The sequence below is a fragment of the Lepus europaeus genome, chromosome 17 (genome assembly GCF_033115175.1).
Source record: "Lepus europaeus isolate LE1 chromosome 17, mLepTim1.pri, whole genome shotgun sequence".
Lineage (NCBI taxonomy): Eukaryota > Metazoa > Chordata > Mammalia > Lagomorpha > Leporidae > Lepus > Lepus europaeus.
Genome location: NC_084843.1, coordinates 17,786,305 through 17,806,115, shown reverse-complemented (window position 1 = coordinate 17,806,115; position 19,811 = coordinate 17,786,305).

Sequence of the window (19,811 nt, the reverse complement as noted above, 5' to 3'; positions counted from 1 at the left end):
GTCATCCATCTCCTAATTTTCATCCCATCCCCCAAGAGCTAGGGCCAGCCAGGCTAAGATTCCTACCGGAGATAATCCAGGACTTGGAGGAAGGACCAGGCTTGGCAATGTTTTGCAGCACTCTCAGTACTAAATCTTAAGTGATGATTTCTTGTCTTGGCCCAGAAAACCCATTCTGACCTGGCTCCTCCTTACTCTAGCCTGCATCTCCTACCCAACCCCCTCCATCACCAAGCCCCTCCCTACCTCCCAACACCCCCCTGCAGTACATTAGCCTCATGCCATGCTCCGGGCTGGGCACAGCTGCTGCCTGTCTGCTGGGATTTCCCCGGGGCTGGCTCATTTTCAGTTCATGGGTCTTGGCTTTTCCCAGCAGGCACTTGGCTGGGCCCTCGTGACCCCTCTGATGAAAACCTCACCAGTGTCTCTCAGTCTCTGCTCCTTTCCTCCTTCTCCTCTCTTCTCCCTTTCTCCTCCCCTTCCTACTGTTCTGCTGCTTCTTTGACTTCCCTAGCACTGATTGGTTTACTCTGCGTTGGGTGAAACCCCACGCTCTCCATCTGGGTTTTCTCATCAACTCTCACGACCACCCCAGGTACCAATCAGCAAAAATCAAGATACTTTAAGCCAAAAGTACATTCATTGGTGGGCTACCGTGTAGCTTGCACAATCAGTGAAACACCTGGAACCAATCAAGATTGGAGGCCAGAATCTCCCTGCCTGGGTCAGAGCACAGGCAGAGTCTGCAAAGAACAGCCACCACCTCTGGGTGTGGGTCCCACTGCTGTCCTTGCCACCATCGGCCTTGGATGCACCTGCTGCTGCCTGAATCAACTCTCACTGCACTTGCACCTTTGCACACTTACCTGCTCAGGCCAAAGTCTCAGGCAGAAATATGATTGTTCCAGCTCAGACCAAAGCTTTTCCTTGCCTTAGGAGTGGAAATATCATCAGAGTCCTTGAGTGACAGGAGGTTTGCCCGCTGCAGTGAGCACACGGGGCAACTCCCAAAGCATAAGAAAGAGCTTCGAGTGCTGTCCAGCTCTAAAAGGAACAAGTGCCCACTCTCATCGAGGAGGAAAAGTCAAATCACAAATTTTTTTTAACTTTATTTCTTTATTGTATTTACTTGAAAGACAGATGAACAGAGACCTCTGATCTACTGGTATACCCCTGTAATGGCCACAATAGCCAAGGCAGGTGACTAGGAGAAAGCTAGGAGCTGAGAACTCTATCAGAGTCTCCCACGTGAGTGGCAGAGAGCCAGGTACTTGCAGGAAGCTGGAATTGGGAGCTGAACCAGGATCCAAATCTAGGCACTGCATTATGGGACACAGGGGTGCTAACCAGCGTCTTAACCACTGCACCAAATACCCACCTCATCGCAATTTTAAAAAATCCTTGCCATTACAATGACACCTCCACTAAAGAAATGTTGAACAAATACTTACAGACTGGCCACTTGAAAAGAGGCCTAACCCAGAGACTAAAGGTCCCACACTTCTAGCCACGTTCTGCTGGCGTGGATGGGCAAAAAAGCCACCCCCTCGGACATCTGTAGTTCGAGTTTCTCCTGGACTTGTGGTTTCCAGTAGCAGAGCCAGACTATGGAGCCTCTCCAGTGTTGCTACGCAGTGTGACCTGGGAGCCGGCAGCACTGGACTCTGGACACACTGACCCTGAGGCCCCACTGCCACCTCCTAGGCCAGAATCCGCACCATAATACGATCTCCAGTGATTCCTGCGCCTAGGAAAGTTGGAGATGCACTATTCTAGAGCTTATTCTCCATACTGCCTGTATGTTGGGGATTTTTACAAAATACATGCTCCACCCCACTCCCAGAAATTCTATTATAATTGTCTCAATATCTGGCCTGGGCATCAAACGTTTGAAAAAGCTCCCTGGATAACTCTGGTGAGAATCCAAAGTCAAAGTCTACTGAGAAAGACAAGTTTGCATCCAATCCACAACACCCACAGACAGCAAAGTGTATTTGGGAAAACAGTGCCAAGTCAGGAGTCATCTCGCCACACTCTCCCTCCTGAAGGGTCACAAGGAGGCACCATTTGCCAAAGGTGGTCCAGTCCCAGGAAGTGATTCAAAAACCATAGGACATTGATTTGGTCCCCACCACTGAGAACTCAGAGCTTGATGGTTCTTCATTTGTTTTTTAATTCACCTATTTATTTGAAAGTCAGAATTACAGAGACAGAGACAGAGACAGAGAGCGAGCGAACAAGCAATCTTCCAACCACTTTTTCGCTCCCTAGATGGCCATAACAGCCTGGGCTGGGCAGGCCAAAGCCAGGAGCTTCTTCCAAGTCTTCCATACAGGTGTCAGTGGTCCAAGGACATGGACCATCTTCCGCTGCTTTTCCAGGTGCATTAGCAGGGAGGTGAATTGGAAGTGGAGCAGCCAGGACTGAAACTGGCACCCACATGGGATGCCAGAATTGCAGGTGGCAGCCTAACCCATTACACCCAATACCAGCCCTGATGGTTCATCTTCTTTTTTCCCTACAAACATTCAAAAGTGAACCCAGAGGTCACAGGATCTAACCCTCTCATTTTACAGCAGGGGAAACTGAGGCAGAGAGAGAGAGAGAAGAACATCCACACCACTGTCCATTGGTTGCACACCTGTCTGTCACTCACTGTGTCTGCAGGGGAGAGCGTGCCTGAGGAAGACACACTGAATGAGTGTGTGGTCAAAAGTTCACCCCCAAAATGTTTACTATTAATAAGGAGGTTAAGACTCCAGTCAATCCAGCCACGACCAAGGCCCCAAGAAAGCCATTTTCTCGGTGAGCTCTCATCTAATTATGGGTAGGTACAGTAATTGGAAACAGGCTCTCTCCATGGGCCGGGATTCAGGAAATGGAAACCTCTAATGCAATTCCGCCTGGAAGAAGCAACTCACACCATCGCGTGCAGCGGAGACTCTCGCAAGGCCTGTCCTGGGGAGCAGGGAGAGGAGCACATTCCAGGAGGGGTGGGAGAAACAGGCTTGAAAGATGAGCTCACTGACATCCGGGAACCACGTGGCCCCCTGGATAGCTGCACAGGCGCCCCACTGGCTGCGCCAGTGCCTGGGGACAATAGGTACAACAGGAATTAGGCAAGACTGCATTGTTGGTTGTGGTCTTGGGGTTATCCTCACTGAGTACATACAGGGTCTTAGCAGCCAGGTTCTCTATTCTCATGATCTCATTTAATCCACAAAACCAGAGGAGGAAGCTGAGGCCTATAGCAGTTTGAGTTCCTTACCCACAGTCCCAGAGAGGAGTTACAAAGCCAGGAAGGAGGCCCATGAGCCTCAATCTGAGCCCAGAGCACTGGCACCCACTCCAGCACACTGTCCATCCTTACCCATCACCACAGCCTGAGCTCCTCTTCAGGATCTGCCTGCTCCTGGCAGGGGGAGATGAGAGGAAGCATCCTCAGAGCAGGTGGGCAGATGCTGGTCAGAGGAGGTGGGCGCTGGGAGGAGGGACATGACAGATGCAGCTCCTGACTCCTCGGCGGGCACCAGCAGCAGGAGAGCCGCTGTCCCAGGAGCGGTGCCTCCGGCCATCTGCTGCAATACATGCCGGTCTTCCAGGGGCAGAGATTTGGCCACCATTTGCAGCTGAGCCCGAGTGGAGCCGGTCTCCAGCGGATACCGCTTAGCAAGTTCATGGCTCGGCGGTTACCAAGAAGGATTTCCGAAAGCCCCGTGCTCTGGAGCCAGATTTTCCACCACGCAGCTGCAGGTGGCTTCTCGTCGTTGCCGGCAGCCTTGTTAACAGGACCTGATCTGTAGATCATCATTTTCCCATCTGGTGCCCACCAGCTGCGCGGCTGGTGCTAGGGAATTGATTTTCCAGTCTCTCTCTTTTCCTCCCTCCCTCTCTCACTCCTTCTCCACCTCTACATTTCATTCCAAATCAACTTACTCATCGGTTCAAAACCTCCTACCCCGTTTTCAAGCCAAACCCAAACTTGCTCTGCTCCCTGTTCCATACAAACACTATCAACCCGGGGGTTTTGTCTGGTCAGCAAGGTGGCAGCCCAGTAGCTAACTCAGGCCCACCCTCCTTTCCCCTGAGTCTGCCCAGGCAGGGTTCAGAAATGCCAAGACCACGTGGAGGAGGGTGGAGCAGAAGAAGAAAAGCCAAATCCTCCTGTCCATGAGGTCCCTTCTGGCCACCTGGCCACTCTGGAGTCACCTGCTGAGCCCTTTGCATTTTAGGTTGTGGGCGGACGGAGGCGGAGCCTGGCCTCTTCAACAATAATCATTAGGAAGCTTTTTCTCCCCAACATCCTGCTGCCTCCTGTGCCCTCAGGCCTCCCAGACTCACCTGGCAGAGGTGCTGCTTCTGCAGGGCTCAGCCCAGGGAGTAGAGAGCCAAGCTCTCTCCTGGAGGTCTCTGCACCAGGTCTTCCTGGCATCCCCTCCAGCTCACTTCCCTGCCTGCAGCCCTGACACTCTTGCTGTGGTCCCAGTGAGGGAGGGAGGCAGCTCTTGCCCCTTTGCCTTGCCTATTGTTCCTAGGTAATTCCCCTCTACTAGGAGTCCCTTCTGTTCCCCCAAGGGACAAGCCTATCTGAACACAAAGCCACCAGGAGAGTGCCTCTCTCCTCTCCTTTTTGCTGTCCCAAGGAGGAGCTGGGAGGAAGATAGGACTGTCACCAACAATGCAAGGCAGGGCCCCAGGAGAAAGGAGGTAATGCCAATGGCAAAATTCAGTTCATAGTTACAAAATACAATGCTCTCTCGAGCTGAGCACCAGGGGCTCAGAGACAGCTGGCATCCAGGCCAAGGACACAGAGCTTGTGAAACAACCGGAACCGGAAACTAGCATCAGGAATCGGAGATACAGGAGAGAACGTGGAGAATTTCTGGTCCGTGGGGGCTCATGGTGAGTCATAGTCACCTGGTCTTCCACGGGAATCTGCCTTTAACAAGGGCCCCAGGAAATTGTGCAGGGGGTCATTCTTGGCTCTTTGGAAGCAATTTTCCAGACGGAGTCACAAAGGCCCGGAGAGAATGTGCTCTCACAGTTAGTTAGTTGTAATTTTTAGTCTGCCTGCTTACAATGAAACTGAGGCCATTTGTAACTAGCCCTCGGCAGCAAGACCAGAGCACAATGCCCCGGAAGGGCTCCCAGTTCTAGGAACCACTCTGTGGTCCACCTTCCATCCTGGCCTCCCTCCCACCGAAGGAAACATTTTGTCCACTGTTTTACCACCCAGAACCCATCCATCCAGACTCTAAAAATCATGCAGGAAGCCAAGACGGTTGGGAGGGAAACCCAAGTAGACAAGCCTGTGCCCAGGTGTGACTGCCTGGCAGTGGGAACTGTGACTGCGGGAAGCAATGGGAACACCTGGCTTACTCTGGCCGAGCATAGATAATCCCAAGATCCTGATCTGACCAGTAAGGACTCTTTTAGTCCTAGCAAAGTATCAGGTGAAACCTGAATGTTGTGGTTTGTTTAACAAATAATGGCTAGGTGCCTCCTGTATTCCCACCACCTTCCTCCCACTGCAGACACAGGTGGAAATGTCTCGAACAACCCTGCCCTTACTGAAGACAGGCTCCAAAGGAGAAAACACAAAAATATATAAAACAACATTTACCACCCATGAAAAAAGGCCACAAAGAATGCTAACAAGAGGCTGAGCTCGCACACGGATTGGCAGACCTTGTGGACCATACGGTCTCTGTCGCAGCTTCCCAGCTCTGCCATTGTAACCCAGAGACAGCCAGAGCCAGTGGGAAAGGGGACGGCTGTGGCCGTGGCCCCAGTCAACTTGACTTACCAAATCAAGCTGTGGTCAGAGGTGGCCATGGAGTGTGCAGACACCTGAGCGACAGCAAAGAGGACCACAGTCCATGGGTGGTCACAGAGGACTTCCCTGGGGGTGGTGATGAGGTGAGGAGGCCCTGCCCCGTGAGAGAAGGGAGGGATGAGCTTGGTGCAAGTGCAAGGGTAAGTCACTGAAGTGAAGAACTGGCATCATTTGAGTGACTTTCATCTTGGAAGCTGGGACAGGTTTTCAAGCTTCTTCGTTGGGCAGCTGAGTTGGCGGTTGGCACCAGGGCAGGGAAAAGTGACATCTGAGATGGGCTAGAGGCAAAGGATGGAGTTGGAAGGGGAAGGAAAATGAGGCTCAAGGACCACAGCCAGGTGATCTGCTGAGCAGATGGGCAGGGGCAGGGACTCCAAGGTCCCCATAACCTGCCACACTGCAGTTCTCTGAAAGGGGGGAGGGGGCAACGGTGCCACAGCAGGTGGAAGAAGCCATGGAAAGGATCAGCTGAGCCTCAGGCTGTTCGCTGCTTCGGTGAGCTTTAATTAAGCACCAGCTGTGTGCCTGGCACAGTGCTGGGGTGCACAACCCCAGCTTTGATGGCATGGGCAGGGTAATGAGGAGGCAGGACAGGTAAACCAGATGGCACGTCTCCTCTCTGCCTGGCCCCCACAAGCGTGCCTCAGGTTCCCAGACCTCACAAGGGCAGTAGAGGCTGGGGAAGCCGAGCAGTGACCTCTCCAGGTGTCAGAAAGAGCCAGAAAGCTTGTAGTTCACTGTCACCCTTATGTGCATTGAGGAAAAGCTGGGCTGGATCAGGTTATTTAAATGCCAGCCTGGCACAGAGCACAGAGCGTGTGTGCTTGGGGGTGGGGTGTCTCGCTTGGATGTCCCTGTTTTTCTAAAAGGAAAGTCCTCCAAGGAGACCTGGACAGCCCAAGGAGATCTAGGCTTTGGTCCTGTGCTGCCTCAGAGACAACACCCATGGGTGACCCTGGGAAAGCCACATGCGCCTTCCTGGCCTTGGGGACCAATCTGTAAACTTGGAGTGGGATCGGGTGCTGACCCGTGACGCCTGGAGTCCTGCCTTTACTGTGAATTTTCCCACACTGAGCAATGTCATTCCCCAGTGTCGCTGGCCCCGAGGGTCAGTGGCACCTCTGAGTCATGGTCACTGCCGCCCTGTGTGGGATCTGTGGAACACAGGCCAGAGAACTGGGGAGCCCTTCTCACCAGAGGTCAGAGCCAAGTTTAACCTCCTGGCCGAGGAGGCTGGCACGTGCTGACGACACTGTTTGCACGTGGTGATGACACGGAGCACCCCTAATTTGCAGTGAAGCACAGCCAGCACCGATCCTCCCTCACCACGGGCCTCGCGGGGACCTGCATGGAGCCATTTCTGATCTCCCCGAACTGACCACCACCCCCCCACGCCCCGACTCTGCATCCGACCTTCTGCACAGCCTCATCCCATGGGTTCTGTCACTTTGCGCATGTTGAGGTCACTGACTCAGCAACTGTGTAGGAAGCACCCACTCTGCAGCAGACGCAGTACGGAGAGCTGTGGACATAGGACAAGCAAGACAGACCCAGGAGCACCCAGAGAGCCCTGCACCTGCTGGAGGAGTGAGCCTCGTGAGTCAGAACCCTAACTGTACTGAGCACTCCAGAGAAGGGAGCAGCAGAGTGATGTGACAGAGGGACAGGGGCCTGACTACGATTAGATGGGGTTAGGGGTGCACGGGGTGGTCAGGGAAGGCCCCTCTGTGGAACTCTTTTTCTTTGTTAAAGATTTATTTATTTATTTGGGGCAGTGTTACAGAGAGGCAGAGGCAAAGAGAGAGAGAGAAAGAGTCTTCCATCTGCTGGTTCACTCCCCCAACTGGCTGCAACGGCCAGAGCTGCACCAATCAGAAGCCAGAAGCCTCCTCCGGGTCTCCCACACGGGTGCAGGTGCCCAAGGACTTGGGCCATCCTCCACTGCTTTCCCAGGCCATAGCAGAGAGTTGGATTGGAAATGGAGCAGCCGAGACTTGAACCGGCACCCATATGGGATGCCGGCACTGCAGGCAGGAGCTTTACCTGCTACACCACAGCACTGGCCCCAAAGCTGAGTTTAAAAGGGAGATCTATAGGAGGGTTAGGAGGAGTACCTATGAGGCATGGAGAGAACAAAGACACCAGGTCACAGAGCAGAAGGAACCAGACTGTTCCAGGCCTGGCAGGCCATGTGAATGGAGTTGGATGTTTTTTTCCAGATGTAACGTTCAATGCCATTTACAAAGGCTCTCTGTTGGATTCCTACAGCTATCATAACAAAGTATCGACGAGGTTTCTCAAAGCAGCAAAAATTTAGGGCCAATGTTGTGATGCCAGCATCTCATATGAGCACCAATCTGGGCCAATGTTGTGATGCCAGCATCTCATATGAGCACCAATCTGAGTTCTGGCTGCACTGCTTCTGATCCAGCTCCCAGCTAATGGGCCTGAGAAAGTAGCAGAGGACGGCCCAAGTCCTTTGGTTCCTGCCACCCATGTGGGAGGACCTGGATAGAGTGCCAGGCTCCAGGTTTCGGCCTGCTCCAACTCCAGCTGCTATGGCCATTCATCTGGGGAGTGAACCAGCGGATGGAAAGCATTCTCTCTCGCTCTCTCACTCTGCCTTCCAATTATTTTCTAAAAGGCAACAGAAATTTATCCCCTCCCAGCTCTGAAGGGTGCCAGTCAGACATCAGGAAGCTGGCAGGGTGGTGGGCATTTGGCCCAGTGGTTAAGGGGCGGACTCCAATGCCCACGCCCCCTGCCATTAAAATGCCTGAGCTCAAGTCCCAGCTCCAGCCCCCGACTCCAGCTTCCTGCTGAGGCAGATCCTGGGAGGAACCATGACGGCTGCAGTAACTGGGTCCCTGATACCCACGCGGGAGACATGGATCCATTGAGTTCCCAGCTCCTGGCTTCAGCCCAGCCCACTCCTAGCTGTTACAGGTACCTGGGGAGTAGCCCAGAAAATGAGATCTCCTTGTCTGTCGATCAGTTTCTCTGTGTCTGTCTGCCTCTCAAACAAATAATCTATAAGAATAAAATGTGTCTGCATCGCCACACTCCCAGCATAAGCTCAAGGGAAGAATCCTTCCACATCTCTTCCTGGCAGCCGGCACAGCCCATCACTGCTGGCATTCTTTGGCTTGTAGACACATGGCTCGGACCTCTGCCTCTGTCTTCCTCTGGCCTTCCACTCTCTGTGTCTCTGTATCATCTCCTTTCCTTGGGATGCCAGTCATTGGATTTAAGACCCACCCTAACCCAGCATGACTTCATCTTAACTTAGTGATGTCTGCAAAGACTCTTATTCCAAACAAGGTCACATTCAAGGTTCTGGGTAAACAGGAATCCTGGGGAGGCACAATTCAACCCATTGAAAGATTTCAGTCAGCAGGGGGATCTGATGGGATTTATGTCTCAGAAATAGGACCCTGGCTGCCACATGAGAAATGGATCAGAGTGAGCAAGGGAGAAAGCAGGCGCCAGTGAGGGGCCGAGGGGAGGTGGAGAGGAGGGGATGGATCTGAGATCTGTGTGGGAGGCTCAGCGGACACCACAGGCCGTGGGCTGGAGGTGAGGGATGAAAGAGAGGGGCTGACAACTTCCAAAGTGACCACTGCAGCTGAGGGTATGGTCAAGTAGGGTCAGCAACATTGCAGGCAGAACTGTAAATTTCTTGTTAGAGATGCCACCTGCCTTGACCTGGCCAGCTCTCCTCCCAGGCCAGCTAAGTAATGAAAGTCAACAGAGTGCCTTCCCCTAGGAGGTTCACACCTCCCTTAGGATGTACCCCATGTGAAGAGATAGATAGGTCTGGGCCTCTTAACTTACAAGGCCTAAAGCCCACCAGATTATTATCAAGCCCCTTCTATCAGGTTCTATTTGCCTCTCAAGCAGAAAACTTAATTGTAGCTTAGACAGCACCTTTCTTAGCTCCTCTAATAATGACTCTGTCCTTTGTTCTAGACCCTGTCTAGCACACTTGGGCCTCATTCCTTTGTAATCATAACCTCTACTCTACCACCAATGGCTCTACTCCCAACCTGTGTGTACTGATGGTCCTCTTCCCCACTTAATGCTGTATAATTATTCAAACCTGGTAAATGCCACTCTTAGGATCATTGGTTACTATCCTCACCCTGTCTTTTATGACCTTGTCTAAATATGATCAGAGTCGGCAAACTTGGAAGGCTTCCATAGCCTTGGCAACTCATGACGAGAGCCTAGGGTGATTACTGGCGCCATAAACTAGAGTGTCAATTTGTTGGGTCAACAACAGGAGCCACTGTGCACTTGCTCCTCATGTGGGATCTCTGTCCTTAATGTGCTGTACATTTTGATTTAATGCTATAACTAGTACTCAAACAGTATGTTTCACTTTGTGTTTCTATGTGGGTGCAAACTGTTGAAATCTTTATACTAAATTGATCTTCTGTATATAAAGAGAATTGAAAATGAATCTTGATGTGAATGGAAGGGGAGAGGGGGCGGGAGAGGGGAGGGTTGTGGGTGGGAGGGAAGTTATGGGAGGGGGAAGCCATTGTAATCCATAAGCTGTACACTGGAAATTTATATTCATTAAATAAAAGTTAAAAAAAAAAAAGAAAGAAAGAGAGGGGCTGAGATGGGCTCCCAGTGGCTTGGACACCAGATGTGCTTTGCAGGATGAGACAAGCCCCTTTTTCCTCCTGCTGAGATGTTGCCTCCTGCTGAATGAGGCACTCAGTAATGCTAGCACACTGACGGGTGGCTCAGAGCAAGCATCCTTGTGCCAGGGTAGGCATCTGCTGGATGCACAGCTCCTTCTCCACTTTCAAGCTGACGCCTCCAAGCTCAGTTTCTGGTTTGGACAGCATTTTCCTACCTGAAATTCCTGATCTCCCCCCACCCCCATTCTGTTTCTAGGACATTTTCAGGGGCGCTTAGTGAATTAATGCCATTGCTATTTCCACATCTACCTCTCATCAGACCGCAGGGCCTTTGCAGGAGATGCAGAGCTCACACCTAACTTCGCCAAGGCAGCACATCCAGCCTGTGGCTGTGTCATCATTAAGTGGGTACCAAGGGACAGGATGGAGAAGGATGAAAATGCTGGTTCTCAAACCTCCTACAGTTCCCAGCAGAAATGACCCCAATGTCGAAATACAGGCAACAGAGGGAGGCTGCTGGACGAAACGGCAGTGCAGACGACACCAGGAACTCCGTCTCCACTGACAGCTTCCACAAGCAGCATCCCAGCTGCTGGCTTTGACCAAGGGCAAAGCTTTTGATTTGCACCTTGCCTGCTTTTTGACAAGGAACCTGGAAGCAGTTTGGTAAGCTTGAGAGGAGCCTGTGACCACTGGAGGGCAGATGTCTGCAAAGTGGTCAGACATAGAAGAGAATATCCCGTGGGCACATACATGGGCATGCACACAGGCACACACATGCAAACACACATACATAGGCATGTATGCATAAATGTGCACACACTGAGACATGTATATGCACACACAGGGACACAGGTGTGCGTACACAGAGCAAGCACATGCACACACTTCTGGACACACATGTGTGCATAAATACATGGGCACACACAGGCACTGGTATGTGTGCCAAGGTGGACACGCATGCACGTACTGTCCAGCGGGCCGTCTCTTTATTTGTGCCTTAAAAATGCTGGCACTACAGAAATCTGAATCTGACTCTGATCAAGCCTCCAGATTCAAGTTGCAGGCTAAACAAAGGACAGAGGAACATGTTACACAGGCCCCCAGGGATGCAACAGTAAGCACCAGGTATGGAAAACAAAGAAAAGACAACCATATTTCTTCATAAATAGCTCGCAAGGGGAAAAGAGGAAGAGAGAAACAACAGCTCAAAAGAAAGTTAAAAGACTTAATTGCGGCCGGCGCCGTGGCTCAACAGGCTAATCCTCCGCCTTGCGGCGCCGGCACACTGGGTTCTAGTCCCGGTCGGGGCGCCAATCCTGTCCCGGTTGCCCCTCTTCCAGGCCAGCTCTCTGCTGTGGCCAGGGAGTGCAGTGGAGGATGGCCCAAGTGTTTGGGCTCTGCACCCCATGGGAGACCAGGATAAGCACCTGGCTCCTGCCATCGGATCAGCGCGGTGCGCTGGCCGCAGCGCACTACCGCGGCAGCCATTGGAGGGTGAACCAACGGCAAAGGAAGACCTTTCTCTCTGTCTCTCTCTCTCTCTCTCACTGTCCACTCTGCCTGTCAAAAATAAAAAAAATTAAAAAAAAGACTTAATTGCATGCAATGTGTGGATCTTGAGCAAATGAATTGCTAAATCTAAGACCCTATAACATCAAAATACTAGAGAACATTGGAGAAACTCTGAAAGACAAAAATTTCTTGGAAATGACTCCAGAAGCACAGGCAATCAAAGCCAAAATTGACAAATGGGAATTACATCAAGCTGAGAAGCTTCTGCACTGCAAAAGAAACACTCAGCAAAGTGAGGAAACAACTGACAGAATGGGAGAAAATATTTGCATCTACACAACTCATAAAGGGCTAACATCCAGAATCTATAAAAAGCTCAAGAAATTAAATAATACAAACAATCCAGTTAAGAAATTGGCAAAGGACTTGAACAGGCATTTTTCAAGAGAGAAAATCCAAATGGCTAATAAACACTTGAAAAAAAAATGCTCAAGATCACTAGCCAGCAGAGAAATCTAAATCAAAACCACAATGAGGTTTCACCTCACTCCAGTTAGAATGGTTCTCATCAACAAACAATAAATGCTCATCAGGATGTGGGAGGAAAGGTACTCTACTCCACTGTTAGTGGGAATGCCAACTGGTACATCCACTGTGAAAGACACTATGGAGATATCTCAAAAAGCTGAATATAGACTTCCCATGATACAGCCATCCCACTCCTGTAAATTTACCCAAACCAAAAGAAATAATCTGAAAAAGTTATCTGCACCCCTATGTTCATGGAAGGAAGGAAGGAAGGAAGGAAGGAAGGAAGGAAGGAAGGAAGAAAGAAGAAAGAAAGAGAGAGAGAAATAGAGAAAAAAAGAAAAGAAAGGAAGGAAGGAAAGAAAGAGAGGGAGAGAGAGAGAAAGAGAGAAAGAGAGAGGGGGAGAGGGAGAGAGAGAAAGAAAGAGAGAGAAAGAAAGAGAAAGAAAAGAAGGAAGGAAAGAAAGAAAGAGAGGGAGAGAGGGAGAGGGAGAGAAAGAGAAAGAGAGAAAAAAGAAAAAATAAAGAGAGAGGGAGAGATAGAAATAGAAAAAAGAGAGAAAGAGAAAGAGAAAGAAAGAGAAAGAGAGGAAGAAAGAAAGAAAGAAAGAAAGAAAGAAAGAAAGAAAGAAAGAAAGAAAGAGGAAGGGAGGGAGGGAGGAAGGAAGGAAAAAAATCCTGTCTTTCCCAATAAGATGGATGCAGCTGGAAACAATTATACAATTATATAAGCAATATATATAATATATATAAACAATTATATAAGCCAGTCCCAAAAAGACAGATATCACATGTTTCCCCTGATCAAGGTAACTAAGAGAGTACCTAGAATGTAATGTATTGGAGTGAAATGGACGTTGTGCGATTGTTTACAGCCCTCATCTCTTCCATTGAGAAACAGTGGGTTTTTTTTTTCTTCACACTATTTGTTGAACTCTTTTACTTGGTGTAGAGTTATCTATTCAATCATTAGTAAACTGAAAATAGATCTCTGTAAAAATTAAAAGTGGGGGGGGGGGGCGGTGCTGTGGCTCACTTGGTTAATCTTCCGCCTGCGGCGCCAGCATCCCATATGGGCTCTGGGTTCTAGTCCCGGCTGCTCATCTTCCAATCCAGCTCTCTGCTCTGGCCCGGGAAGGCAGTGGAGGATGGCCCAAGTGCTTGGGCCCTGCACTCATATGGGAGACCAGGAGGAAGCACCTGGCTCCTGGCTTCAGATCGGCGCAGCACGCCAGCTGTGGCAGCCATTTGGGGGTGAACCAACGGAAGGAAGACTTTTTTCTCTGTCTCTCTCTCTCTCTCTCTCTCTCTCACTGTCTATAACTCTACCTGTCAAATAAAAAAAAAAATTAAAAGTGGGAATGTGAGAAGGAGGAGGAAGAAGGGTTGGAGCGTGAGTAGAAGGGAGGGTGGGGGGAAGTGTCACTATGTTCCTAAATCTGTATATACAAAATACATGAAACATGTACAACTTAAATAAAATTTAACATTTTTTTAAAAAAAGAAAAAGAAAAAACAAGTTGAGGCCATTGAACATGGACTGGAATTACTGCTGATATTTTTAGGTGTTAAAATGGGATGGTGATTACACTTCTTGAAAGAGTCCTGGAGCCACCACTGAGGCGTAGTAGGCCAAGTCTCCACCTGCAATGCCAGCATCCCATATGAGCACCAGTTTGTGTCCTGGCTGTTCCACTTCCAACCCAGCTCCCTGCTAATGCACCAGGGAGAGCAGAAGATGGCCCAAATCCCCTGCATCCACATGGGAGACCCGGAAGAAGCTCCTAGCTTTGGATTAACTCAGCTCTGGCTGTTGCAGCCATCTGGGGAGTGAACCAGCAGATGGAAGACCTCTTTCTCTGTGTCTATAACTATGCCTCTCAAATGAATAAATAAAAGAAAGGAAGGAAGGAAGGAAGGAAGGAAGGAAGGAAGGAAGGAAGGAAGGAAGGAAGGAAGGAAGGGAGGGAGGGAGGGAGGGAGGGAGGGAGGGAGGAAGGGGACAAGACAAGACTCCTTGTGCTTTAGGGCTGCCCAGTGAAGCACTTACGGTTGAAATGGCCTGACCCAAGAGAGCTGCTCTGACACAGTCCGGTGGTGCACAGGCGTGGCGGATGGAGCTGGAATAGAGTCAACCCCATGTCAGCAGTTGTTGAGCTGGACGATGGGAATGCAGGTCTTTGGGATTCTGCTTTTCTGCAAGTCTGGGAATCTCCTCTGTGACCAGGAAATTTTTTAAGGGAAGGAAAATAAAGACCTCAGTCTAGGAGATTCTCCGCTTCACCCCTGGCCAACTGGGACCCTCCAGAACATTCTGGATTCTCCCCAAGGCCCACCCTCCCCTGGGGTGAGCATTCCTACCCTGCATAGAGACCCTTTGGTGTTAGTTACCTCCCTTCTCCTGGGACATTTCAACAAGGCATCAGATTGATGGGCTGTCCAACCATAGGAGATATATATATATATATATATATATATATATATATATATATTGCTCCCCAAGAAGGCTTGCTTAAAACCCCAGCTGGCTACAGGGGGCCTCTCCTCCATGTCACGATGACAATCAGGACTGACATGCCGCCTGGGCATCCCTCGTGAGACTCCAAGCCATCCTCAGACCTCGCACGCAGTAAACGCGCAGGAAATACGATTAGGAAGACTGAAGGAGTGAGCTCTGGGTTCTAGCCCTTTGAGGCCCTTTCTGCAGAGAGCTCTCTGAAGCACCAGCATGGGAGTGCAGCAGGTTAAGCCAGGGCTTGCAACAATGGCACCGTGTCAGAGTGCATATTCCAGTCCCGGCTGCTCCACTTCTATTGAGCTCCCTGCTAACGAGCCTGGGCAGGCAGCAGAAGGCGGCCCAAGTCCTTGGGTTCCCAGCCCGCACATTGGAGACCCAGATGGAGCTCCTGGCTCCTGACTTCAGCCTGGCTCAGCCTTGGCAGTGGGGGGCATTTAGAGAATGAACCAGCAGATGTGCGTGTGTGCGTGTGTGTGTGTGTCTTTCCCTCTTTGTCAGTCTGCATTTTGAATAAATAAATGTCAAAACAAAAGCAAGACTCTATTAAAGTTACGATGCAGAAGCCTCCTTTGGAGACTTGCTGTGTCTCTGCTCTGCAGTGGGGCCCTGGGCAGAAGTCTCAGCCTTTTTGAGCTTCCCCCTCTATACACAATAGTGATGGCTCAGGTGGCACAGAAAGGGTGGCCACTGTCCACTGCCTACCGGCTTCAAAGCCAGCTCAGTGACACCACTCTTCAGTTGAGAGATGCACTGATAGGAATGACCCCAAAGCTCCAGCCCAAAGCAGTTCCCCCAGCAGTCCTGGCAGCCCATGGCCCAGTGACGTCACCATGTGCACCCCACCGGTGTCCCCCCGTCATCCTCTCCAGCCCTGCACAGACTCCTCAGACTCCAGACCTTCACCTCCAAGGCGCTCATCGCGATGGAGGTCTTCACCCAGATCCCTGACCAACGAATACCCTAGCCTTTCAGGCAAGCCCGTGGCTGGACGACCCCAGCAGGTGGCTCTTTTCAGATGGGAGGAATGGCGGCTGGGACAGAAGCATCCCCAGGGGGAGAAGACGAACAGGGCAAGCAGGCCCAGCACTCAGTGAGTGAGGCTGAAACCCTGACAAGAACTCTGCACCCATCCCTGGCCTAGCCAAGCTCAGAGATACCGTGGCACCAACCACCACTTCCGCCAAACTGACACCTCCGCCTGGGGACGCCACGGACACACAGGCTCCAGCGGGACCCACAGGAGAGGCCTGGCCCAAGGCCGTGCCTGAACGCACCTGCCCCAGGGCCACATGACATTCACTGGCTCCTCCTGTGGGCCGTGGGAGTGCAGCCCAAAGCCGGAGTGGGATATGGAGATATTCCCCCCAGAGTCCTGGCCCGGAGGGAGCCAGGCCTAGAGCCAGCCTCCCGGGGGGCTTTGCTGCTCCTGGGGCACACACGCCCTGTGTTTGGGTGCGCTCCTACTGCGCACAGGGCCACGCCAGACGCCCACCCCCGCGGGGGGCGGGGGGGGAGGGGAGGGGAACCAGGACAAGAGCAAATGTGCGGAGAAACCCACCCCGTAGGGAGGGAGCCAAGGGGACCCGAGGTGTCTGTGCAGGCAGACACACGCTGGGGCCGTTAGACGGGTCCCCCAGGGCTCACACTGGCAACAGCTGGGGCTACAGCTGGTCTGGGTGTACCCAAGCAAACAGCGGCCACACCTGAGCGGTGGCTGCAGAACAGGGTGCTGCACGGGTCCAGGCGGCGGGCAGCCGCCACACCCCGCTCAGCCTCCCAGCGGCCTGGGAAGCCCGCACCCGCGACTCGCGGCCGTTTGCGGGGTGCTGGCGCCCTCTAGTGGACGACACGACTGCCAGCTCCCACCCGACTCCACCCCGCATAGTTTGCGGGGCCCAGCTGTGCGGCCAAGCCAGCACGGTGGCGTGTAGGATGCCTGTCTTCCCACAGACCCCAGACACAAGGCCACCCTCTCCCCGGCTTGCCCCGCTGGTCCGTTTTACAGGTGTGGAGCCGGCGTCTTGAGCAACCATCAGATCCGATGCGCGGCCTCCCTGGGAGCAAGCGAGCCTAGAGTCGGCGAAATGGGTAGAAAAGCCCTGGCCGGACACCCCGCGGTCCGTAGCCGCGGCCAGTGTCCCTGCGCGCTCCGCAGACGCCCGGCCACACCCACTCGGACCCCTTCTGCCCCTCTGTCCGTTCCGTCGTAGGTCCCGTCCCGGGGATGAAGTCCCGGCGCCCCCTAGTGGACACAGCTGGAATGCCCTGCTGCCTGGTGCGAGCAGAGCCTGGGTTCCGCTCTGGAAGACAGAGGCAGGCGGCTGGAGGGTCCCAAGGCATTCGTCCTGTAGGCGCCTGTCCCTGCCTACAGGGTGGCTCGAGTGGCCATCCGAAAAGGGGCAGACCTCTTGGCGGAGCCCCCATCTAAAAAGCATTTCCGCTGCCCCAGGCTGGAGCAGACGCCTGGTGCATGTCCGTTACCCCATTGCACAATCCCTGTTCGGGAGGGCGGTTAAGGGAGAGGCAGGCACAGGTCGCACAGCTAGGAGGCGCAGAGCCGGGATTTTAACCCAGGCAGCCTCAGCCAGATCCCAGGTACAGAATCAGGGAGAAAAAAAAACCCTGGGCCACATGCGCAGGCAAAGGCAACTCAACCGGAGCCTCCCCAGGCCGGGCCCTGCCTCGGCTGTTCAGGACTCCGCACAGAGAGAAAGCTGCGAAATGGCCTCAGCCACCGCCTCGCAGGCCTTCTTTCCCGCGTCACCCGAGGCGTGGCGGTGAGCCTGGCCAGTCCGTCACTCCCAGCCCATCCCCTTCCTGCCCAGCACTGCCGTAGCCCCAGCCCCTGGCCTGGCCTGGGGGACGGGGAGCGGGGAGGGGGGCACTCCTGAAGCTGACAAGGGGCCTGGGAAAGGCTTGACCTTTTTTTCCGGCAATGATTAAGTCCCCTGCCTAGCACCTGCCTCCCTTCTCTCTCCCCTCACTCATCCAGACGCCACCCCCGCACGTGGTGACAGCAGGGACTCAGCACAACCAAGGTCAAGGAAACCCGGGACTCTCCCAGCAAGGCCTGGGTTTGAGCACCTGCTGCTCACGCAGCTCTGACCCTTGGGGCGGCAAGCCTTTCCACGCGCCCACCTGCTCAGCTGCTCAGGACCCGGAGGCGGGCGTGGCCACCTGTGATGCCGGCAGCTCCGCCCCTGCGAAGCAGCCTGAGCTCAGGTGTTTGTTCCCAGAACAAATCAAATTGCCCACTGCAAGCTCAAATGGCTGCTGCTTTTCCGTTTTAAAGAAACACACGTGTGTAGAGCCATTGCTTTCCATGGTGTGTAAAAAAGGGGGGGAAACGTGCACCCCATGATTACATGACCCTGGACCCCTGACCTCTGTGCCTGGGGATAATCAAGGAGGCCTCTTTAGCCAAAGCTGGCACTGTGCAGAAAAAAAACTGCTGCCACCTTTCATATGAACTCCATTTCTTAGGCAAACTTAACCAAACTGGGCAGGTTACAGGCCGAAAACTGAGTGGCCAAACGAGGCAGGCCTGCCTATGGGCGGCACAGGCGGGTCTCACCTGCGAGCACTCCCCTGGTTTGTTTGAACTGAATCGCCAGGTGAGACATCAGATTCCTGTCCCTACCACCTGCTCCTGCCCCACTTTCGAGGCTCAGGGAGACTGTGCCGTGCAAACCCCCCACTCAGCCGCCACCCGGCTGTCCCCCTGCAGGCCCCAGATGGGCCCCCATGGAGCACAGCCTGGGGAGGGAGCTTCCTGGATACAACCCAGTCCCCTGGTGCTGGAGGGGGCTGAGAGCCTGGGCTCTGTCCGCGTGGGTTATCCAGAGCTGTCATGCTCCCTGGGTACCGACTGGGCCGAGCCTGACCTTTCTCCCCCAAACCTGCTAGTGGCCAGCCAGTGTGCCAGATCCGACCTCCTCCCTGCTTCCCCCTCCGTCTCCTCCTCCTCTCCTAAGGTGGTTGTCAAATGGCGTCACAAGGCTGGCACCGTGGCTTAACAGGCTAATCCTCCGCCTTGCAGCCCCAGTACACTGGGTTCTAGTCCCGATTGGGGCGCCGGATTCTATCCCGGTTGCCCCTTTTCCAGGCCAGCTCTCTGCTATGGCCCGGGAGTGCAGTGGAGGATGGCCCAAGTGCTTGGGCCCTGCACCCACTTGGGAGACCAGGAGAAGCACCTGGCTCCTGGCTTCGGATCAGCGAGATGCGCTGGCCGCAACAGCCATTGGAGGGTGAACCAACATAAAAGGAAGACCTTTCTCTCTGTCTCTCTCTCTCACTATCCACTCTGCCTGTCAAAAAAAAAAAAAAAAAAATGGAGTCACAAGTGTTGAGTCCCCTCGGCTGCAGGAGCGCGGACAGGTCCCCTGCGTGAGCGTGCCTGGCACATTGTTTTGCTGCAGCCAACGGATTCCCCTCCAGTTCCACACCTCCATGCAGTTTGCCGAGTCCTCAAGCTCACACACAGTCTCCACTTCCCCAGAGAGACGCGGGGTCGTTTTGCTCACGTGTGCCCGTTCCGTTTGCCTGCTGGTGTTTTTGAGACTGAGTACAGGATGACGCTTCTGACCTAGATTCTTTCAACCTGGGGTGCAAGCTTGGGCAACCTGGCTGCAAGATGTGGGCCTGAATGTGAGGGAATGCCTGGTTTCCTTTCCAGAACTAGTTTCTGCCTCGTGATGTCTTCAGCCTCTTAAGAAAACTTCCTGGGAAGAACCTGCCCCTCCCAGGCTGACCAACTCTCAGC